Below are 8,017 nucleotides of genomic sequence, written 5' to 3' on the forward strand. Positions count from 1 at the left end.
CATTCTCTCTTTACACTTCATTAAAACAAATTTTTTTAAGCCCCTTCTGCTGATGAGATCCAGATGATCGAAACTCGGTCCAGAGTTGGCCTGCTTTAACAGGTGATGCTTGATGATATTTTTCTTGAAAGCCGATCGGCTAATGAACTGAAATGTGTTTTGTTTATTTATAAGTGGAGACATAACGGAGTCGTGCAGTTGCCACAGCTCGGCACCAGCTGGCCCTATTACACTACATCACCCCCCTTTCCTGTTAAAAAAAACAGCCGTCCTGGATGAGATACAGCAACTACAACCGGGTGGACAGGCAGAGCAAACCCCTAAAACCGAGGAACATAATCAACAAAAAAACAATAAAAAAAACAGTCGCAACACTCCCCGCGACCCAACAGCCGAACAACAGCTCCAAGTCGGTGCGCACACAACCGCCCAGCACAACCGCGGTGCCCCCCGCGAACCGACAACACCCAGCACAACCGCGATGCCCCCCGCGAACCGACAACACCCAGCACAACCACGGTGCCCCCCACGAACCGACAACACCCAGCACAACCGCGGTGCCCCCTGCGAACCGACAACACCCAGCACACCCGCGGTGCCCCCCGCGAACCGACAACACCCAGCACAACCACGGCGCCCCCCGCGAACCGACAACACCCAGCACAACCACGGTGCCCCCCGCGAACCGACAACACCCAGCACAACCGCGGTGCCCCCCACGAACCGACAACACCCAGCACAACCACGGAGCCCCCCGCGAACCAACAACACCCAGCACAACCACGGTGCCCCCCCACGAACCAACAACACCCAGCACAACCGCAGTGTGGGCAAAGAAACCCGTCAGGGATGGCATATACGTGACGCCGCCCCCCCCCCCCACCCCTCGAACCGACAACGCAACCAGAACAACACTCACAACATAACCCCTTACACTGGCCATGACCCCTAACACATCCTTCTCCCCTGAATCCCACAGTACAAGGGTCCGTATTTACCGGAGTGTAGCTCACGTGAGCCGGGTCCCTGACACTGGTCACCCCTGCCTCGGCAGGGTCTTGCACTCCATGGGGTTCCGAGGAATGAAGGGAAAAGAAAAAAAAGGGCACGGCCCCTCCCTGAATTCCTCAGCAGCACCTAACCGGATCCCGCTCCCGACACCACGGTGATCTCGAAAAGTATCAGAGACTCGGATGCGGTGGGGCTTGGGAAGACGTTGCCGGCGGGTCGGAGGGCGTCAGTGGCGCCGCCGGCGTGCCTGCTGACACCTCAGCATTCTATGGCGACCCCCATCCGCGATGGGCAGGATGATCCCCAACTCCCGCGCTGGCAGCTTCTCTGCTGCCAAGGAGTCGAGCACCGTCCCATTCATTTGAGGATGCGCCTCCCGCCCCAACGCCAGCAGTGCTTCCCGGAAAGCGAAAGGCGTCTCGGCCTCCCCTCGCTTCCGCTGAAGAAATTTCGTGCGGGCGTCGCATGGTAGGCCCGAAAACGGCCCCCTGCAGGGCCGTCGAATGCGGCTCCCCTACAGCGCTGTCTTGCGCTCTCTGTAAAATGGCACCCGCGTGGTCCCCGGCCCGGGCGCCACCGTTCCCGCACCAACGGGAGTCGTAGCTGGGGTCTGCCCGTAGCTCCTTCCCACGCCACCAGCCGTGGGGCGTCTCCCGCGTTGTCCCGTGCCCCCCTCAACATGGTGGTCGCTGGCCATGCCGCATGCTCGGCGTGTGACTGCGGAGGATCGGCGCTCCTTCCTCGCTGATCCGCAGCTGCTCTCCCGCCGATCCGCAGCGACTCTCCCCCTGCCAACGGGCTTCGTAACTGGGGTCCCGGGTCCCAGGGCTGCCAGAGGGATGAATGTCTATCCGTCCCTGTCCTCCGACGACACTATAGGTGAGTCCTTTACTTCGGGTAACTTTTGAACCACTTCTGACACCAGTTGTAATGTCAGAGATTCGGAGACAAGGGATTCCAGGAAGCACCTTCTTTATTCAACACCTTCACACTTCACAGGTTCGCCCTCGCTTCCTCCTTAGTCGTCTAGCCTAGCCTAGACACAACCCTGACCATGTAACACTGATGGCGCTGCCCGGGACATCCAACAACTGTCCGACCGCGCAATATAAAGCGAAGACGGCAGCAACGACGATACGAGTTCACTCCCAGAAACCGGCAGCCCTGAGCTCCCGCTCTCAGCTCCTTTTATGCTACCCAGCGCGGCCTGGCTCCGCCCTGGCCACGCCTCCCTTCTCGAACCCACTAGTAGGTTCCAGGAGCTTCCAAATTAGGTTTTCCATGACGCTTGCCCCAGTTCCTCCGCCCTGCCGACACGCCCATGTATATGCTCACTGGCGTGTGTGCTGTTTGGTCACGGCAGTTGGTGCTGCTGGGCACCAGCTGGCGTGATTACACTGCACACGTTTGATGAGTATATACCCATGTGAACATACATATACTGTGCTACCTTTTGGCAGTGAGAAGTCAGGATTCGAGCTTATGCTCAAGCCGGGTTTAGAGCGTAGTGTGCTAACCGCAGTGGCCATCACAGTTAACCGGTTCCGGGCCTCCTCTAGGTCGACTCGGCCTCAAAATAATATCTGGTGCAGTGTGTAAAACATCGCCACTCGGGAGAGAAAGGCAGCCGGGCGTGGTGCTGGCCACCCACCCGCAGTGCGCTAACCATTGCGCCGCCGCTCCACTGCAGCCCATTGCATTGCATTATATTGAGGGCGCTCCATATCAGCACTGTGTATCTCCCTGTACTCCGGGATGCATTTCTATCGGCGCCTAGGAGGATGAGGAGGAGTGAAATGTGCCTTTATAATTTTTTTGCAAGGAAGCCACAGCCCGATTATGTAAAAAGCACTCGCCTTGTCCCCCCGGATCTTCTCGTGACTTTTCTTCTTATTTGATAATGATCACAGGGTGTGTGTGTGTGTGTGGAGGGGGTGCTGTTAGGCAGTTTTATTTTTTAGCACGCCTTTAAACTGTATGCGTGTGTATTGCACAAAGTATCTCTTGTATGTTTGAAAACGTTCTCAACGCCACCCAAAACACCGGAGTCACAAATCCACGCGGTGTTCTGCGTGTGTGTGTGTGACGTGAAGCGACCGGCAGCGTAGCGGTTAATGCGCTGAACTACGAACCCGGCGAGCCGAGTTCGATTCCCGCTCACGACCACAAACACTAGTGACGATTATCTGAAGCGCTTCTGGGCCTCCCCTAGGTCGCCTCAGCCTCAAATGAATATCTGGTGCGGTGTATAAACATCGCCACTAGGGAGACAAAGGCGGTCGGGCGTGGTGTTGGCCACCCACGCCCTCGTGTGCCGTGCCTGCCCTCATAAGTGCTCGCTAAGAGCGCAGGCTGTTTAAGGCTGCACAGGGAATCTTTGTCTTTGAATGCGTCTGTGTGTGATCCCAATGTGTCAAATAAAACTAACTTTGAGCAGAGTTTAAATGTCGTCACAACAAATGTGCGAGGATTCAAACGTATGTCATAATGAGTGCATTACCGTATTACCCAAATTATAAAAGTTATCTTCATCTGGTCTCCGGGGTCAATGGAGTTACTAAAATCTGATCCCATACACACCAGCACGCACCCCCCCCCCACCAACTTTTGCGGGGGGGGGGGGGCAGAGGGAGAAGTGAGTCTCATGATGGTGCTGATGATGAATGTGTGCATTCTCTGATATTCAAATGCTGCTGCTGCGCGTTATTCCACCATGCGCGCGCTATTGTGGTTATTTTAAGCAGCCGCAGCGAAGCCTGAACGTGGACGGGGCTTGCATTTCGCTTTTTTCCCTCGCCCCGTCTTTCTCGCTCCGCAACTCCTTTATCAGCTCCACAATCACGACAGGTTTTGAGTGCCCAATTTGCAGGTAACGCTAAACCACTGGCGCCCCATCGCGCGGCACGGGGCCGGTTCGAGCGCGCGTGGAGGGGCGGACGCGCACGAGAGCGAAGGCGGAGGTGGTGGCGGTGCCGGCGGCTTTCACAGCCGCAGCGACGCGGGGGGCGGTTACATCCGTCGGCTCTACCGTCCTCCGGTGTTCCATCCAACCACTGATTCTGTCCGAACCGCCCCGGCTTGTTCCGCCTACCTTCCTAACTCTCCGTTGTTCCGTCCGACCTCCTGTCCCGTCGACTCTCCACTCGTCCGCCCCACTGCAACGTGTGCGTTGCTCTTCATTCTGCCCACTTTGCCGTCCGCTCGCCCGCTGTTCCGCCCGTTCGCTCGCTGTTTCGTCTGCGCACCGTTCCATCCGTCCAGCTGTTCAGTCGACTCTCCCTTCCGCCCACTGTTTTGCCTGCGCTACCACCCGTCTGATCTTCCCTCCGGCCGCGGAATCGCCTGGAGAGTCGCTCCGACTCTCAGATCTCGGCCTTGACGACGCACGTGTTCAGAGGCTGCACACTTGCGATCGCGGGTGTGTTTTGAGATAGTGTCTGTGTGTGTGAGAAGTGGGCCTTCCCGAGGTCGACTCAGCCTCAACTGAGTAGTTGGTCAAAAGCATCGCCACGAGAGAAATACAAAAGCTGCCGGGCGTGGTGATGGTCACCCATCCACTCGTGTGCCGTGCCGACCTTCATAGGTGCTCGCTAACAGCACTTGCTCCAACAGCCTGTTAAGGATATATGGAGGATCGTTGTCTTGTTCATGTGGAGCGGCAGTGAGAGTGTGTGTGGGGAGCGGTGGCGCAGAGGTTAGCGCACTGTGCTACCAACCAGGCAGGCGACCCGTGTTCCATTCCCGCTCACACAGCCAACATCGTTGATTAATATCTGAACCGGTGCTAGTTCTGAACCTCCCCTAGTTCGAGTCAGACTTAAATGCGTCCTTGGTGCGGTGGGTAACACATCAACATTGGGGAGGCAAAGGCGGCCGTGCAAGCCTTAATAGGTGCTGGATAACAGCACTTTCTCCAACATTGTTTTACGCGCCGTGTGTGACTATAAGTAGAAATTATATGGAGAGCGGTCGTGTTGTATAGCGGTGAGCGCACTGAGCTACGAACCCGGAAACTCCGACTGGAGTGCGCGCTGCATATCCATCTCCATAGGTCATACATAATCAGCATCACCATTAGCCGTGACCTATCCACCGCTAGATTGATGCTCCCCAACGCCGTTTCCATCCATCACGTCGCCGCGATGCCGCAATCAAACGTCCCCACCTCCTGAATCACGTCGCTTCATCTTCGCCGTGCTCGTGTTCACCCGTGCGTGTCACCCTCCCTCCTTTGGCTGCCGTTCTGTCACCAGTCTCGCTAATCGGCCACCATCGACCTCTTACTTGCCATGGCGGTGGACACGACGGTGTTTTTTTTGTGTTGGAATGATCGATGACATTGGGAGGTGGCTCATCGGATCGCGCGGTGCGGTGGAGAATTATTCCTTGTGGTCTGATTTTTTGTTGTTGTTGCGTAAACGTGCCGAAGTCTCTCTCTCTCTCTCCTTCCATCTCCAGCGAGAGAGTTGAAGCGTCTCGCGGACTGTATCCTCAGCGTGAGAATCCGCGAGCGGTCGCGTAAAACAGCCGCGGTGGAAGGTAACATCATCTCATTCGGAGGAGAAAAATAAAGATACCTGATGATGCCCGCGTAGGCACCGGTTCGCTACCGGCCACGGCTAACATGAGCGGCGAGTGATCATAACGGAAGCTGTCCCGGTCGGCCGCGTTCATTAAAATGCGCATTGACATGCGCGGTGATGCATGGTAAAGAACAACTCTCCACCCACCACTATCACCCACCATGGCGTGGAGAGGCCTTCATCCAGCAGTGGATTGACGAAGGGCTGTAATGTTATTTTTTTGGGTCAAATCTGACATCGTTATAATCACAACGACATCAGACAATGTGTTCACAAAGCACGCGTCTATTTGTTTCGGTGTTGTTGTTGAAAACGGTGGGTTTTTTTGTTTTACAATTTAATGTACAAATAAAATTATGAAGATATTTTATGAATTTATGAAGCCGACCCTTGACCCTAATATAGCTGCCACGTTTGCGCTGTCTCTCTCTCTCTCTCCAGGTGCGGGTGTAAAGATGTATCCATCCAGGTAGCAAAAAAAACTAAAACTCAATACATTCGTCAAGAATAACACTGTAGCCTTAAAGGGAAAAAAATACTTAACAGGCGACGTTTCGGGCAATGGCCCTTCTTCATCGCACATATTGACGAATGCGTGTGTTTGTGTGTCGGAGCGGTAGTGTAGCGGTTCGCGTGCTGTGCTACAAACCCGGCGACCCGGGTTCGATTCTTTGCTCACGGCCACCACGAGTGATGATTATTTGAACCGGTTATGGGCCTTCCCTGGGTCGACTCAGCCTCAAATGAGTACCTGTTCCAGTGTGTAAACATCGCATTCGGCCGACAAATGCGGCTGGGCGTGGTGCTGCCCCCCCCCCCCCCGTCGTGTGCCATGTCGGCCTTCGTAGGTGCTACTCGATAACAGCACTCGCCCAAAGAGTCTGTGAAGGCTACACGGGGAATCTTTGTCTTCATCTTGGTTGATTGTTGCACTTTGGCAACGCAGCGGTATCATCAAATGAAAGGTATCCAAAAAGTAGGATCCCATGTCTTTAATCATAAACGATGGTAGCGCCACGAGGGGATGACCAACCACCGCCGAGATGATGGAGTGTGCAGCGGGGGATGCGATTTCGGGGTCGAGGAATCGCGGAATTGTGATTGATGGATGGATGGGATGGGTGACGTTGCGTTGAGGTCGTCCCTCATCCAGCAGTGGATAAGATCATGGGTTTTTTTTTCACTTCATAAACGTGAGCTTACCGAGGATGTTGTGAAACGACGGGCGAAATCTTTAAACGTCGAACTTACTCCCAGTACACCTTCCATAAATGGAAGATCAAAGAATCGCCCAACTGCGACTGTGGAGAATTCCAAACCAGCAAAGCACATCGCCTATGAATGCTCCATCCATGCATATCGTGGCGGTATCGCTGAAATCCGCACTGCGTCAACCACCTCATTGGATTGGATGAGGAACCTTTGCATTAATTTTTAACGACCATTAAGAAAACAATAAAAACTGTTGCTTTTCACAATGCCATACGAAAGAAGAAGGAGAAGGAGGAGGAGAAGAAGGAGGAGAAGGAGGAGGAGGAGGAGAAGGAGGAGGAGGAGAAGGAGGAGGAGAAGGAGGAGGAGGAAGAGGAGGAGGAGAAGGAGGAGAAGGAGGAGGAGGAGAAGGAGGAGGAGGAGGAGGAGGAGAAGGAGGAGGAGGAAGAGGAGGAGGAGGAGGAGGAGAAGGAGGAGGAGAAGGAGGAGGAGAAGGAGGGGGAGAAGAAGAAGGAGGAGAAAGAGGAGGAGGAGGAGAAGGAGGAGGAGAAGGAGGAGGAGAAGGAGAAGAAGACTCTCATTACTACGCGCTCTACGCGTGCGTCTTACGTGGAGTCATGTGTACAGACCGCATAGAAAATGGCCCCGGCCATAGTAACGTGGGATTTCCACAATAGGCTCGTGGTCATAGTTTGAAAGGGAAGGTACTGGATTTTTCGTTTTGTTTACAACAGTGAATGTATGCATACACGAAGGAGCAGACAAATATATATTGACACAGTTGTCATATATACAAACATACAAACATGCATACACATATACATACGTGCAAAAATACACACGTGTGCAGGCATGCATTCCACATGCAAACAAACATATATATACACACACATATATAAACATGTATACACATATATATGCAAACATGTATACACACATACATACATGCAAAAATACACACGTGCAGGCATGCATTCCACGTGCATACAAACATGTATACATACATACAAACATGCATACACACATACATACATACGTACAAGCATGCATACAAACATACACACATGCATACATACAAACATGCATACATACACACATATAAACATGTATACACATACAAACATACATGCATACACACATACAAACAGAAACAAACCAATCCCTGGCCACCCATATTGCACAGTTAAATATTGAATGATAGTTCGTGCATG

Source organism: Petromyzon marinus, chromosome 2 (assembly GCF_048934315.1).
Source record: "Petromyzon marinus isolate PM22_M1 ecotype Great Lakes invasive population chromosome 2, UKy_Petmar_22M1.pri1.0, whole genome shotgun sequence".
Classification (NCBI taxonomy): domain Eukaryota; kingdom Metazoa; phylum Chordata; class Hyperoartia; order Petromyzontiformes; family Petromyzontidae; genus Petromyzon; species Petromyzon marinus.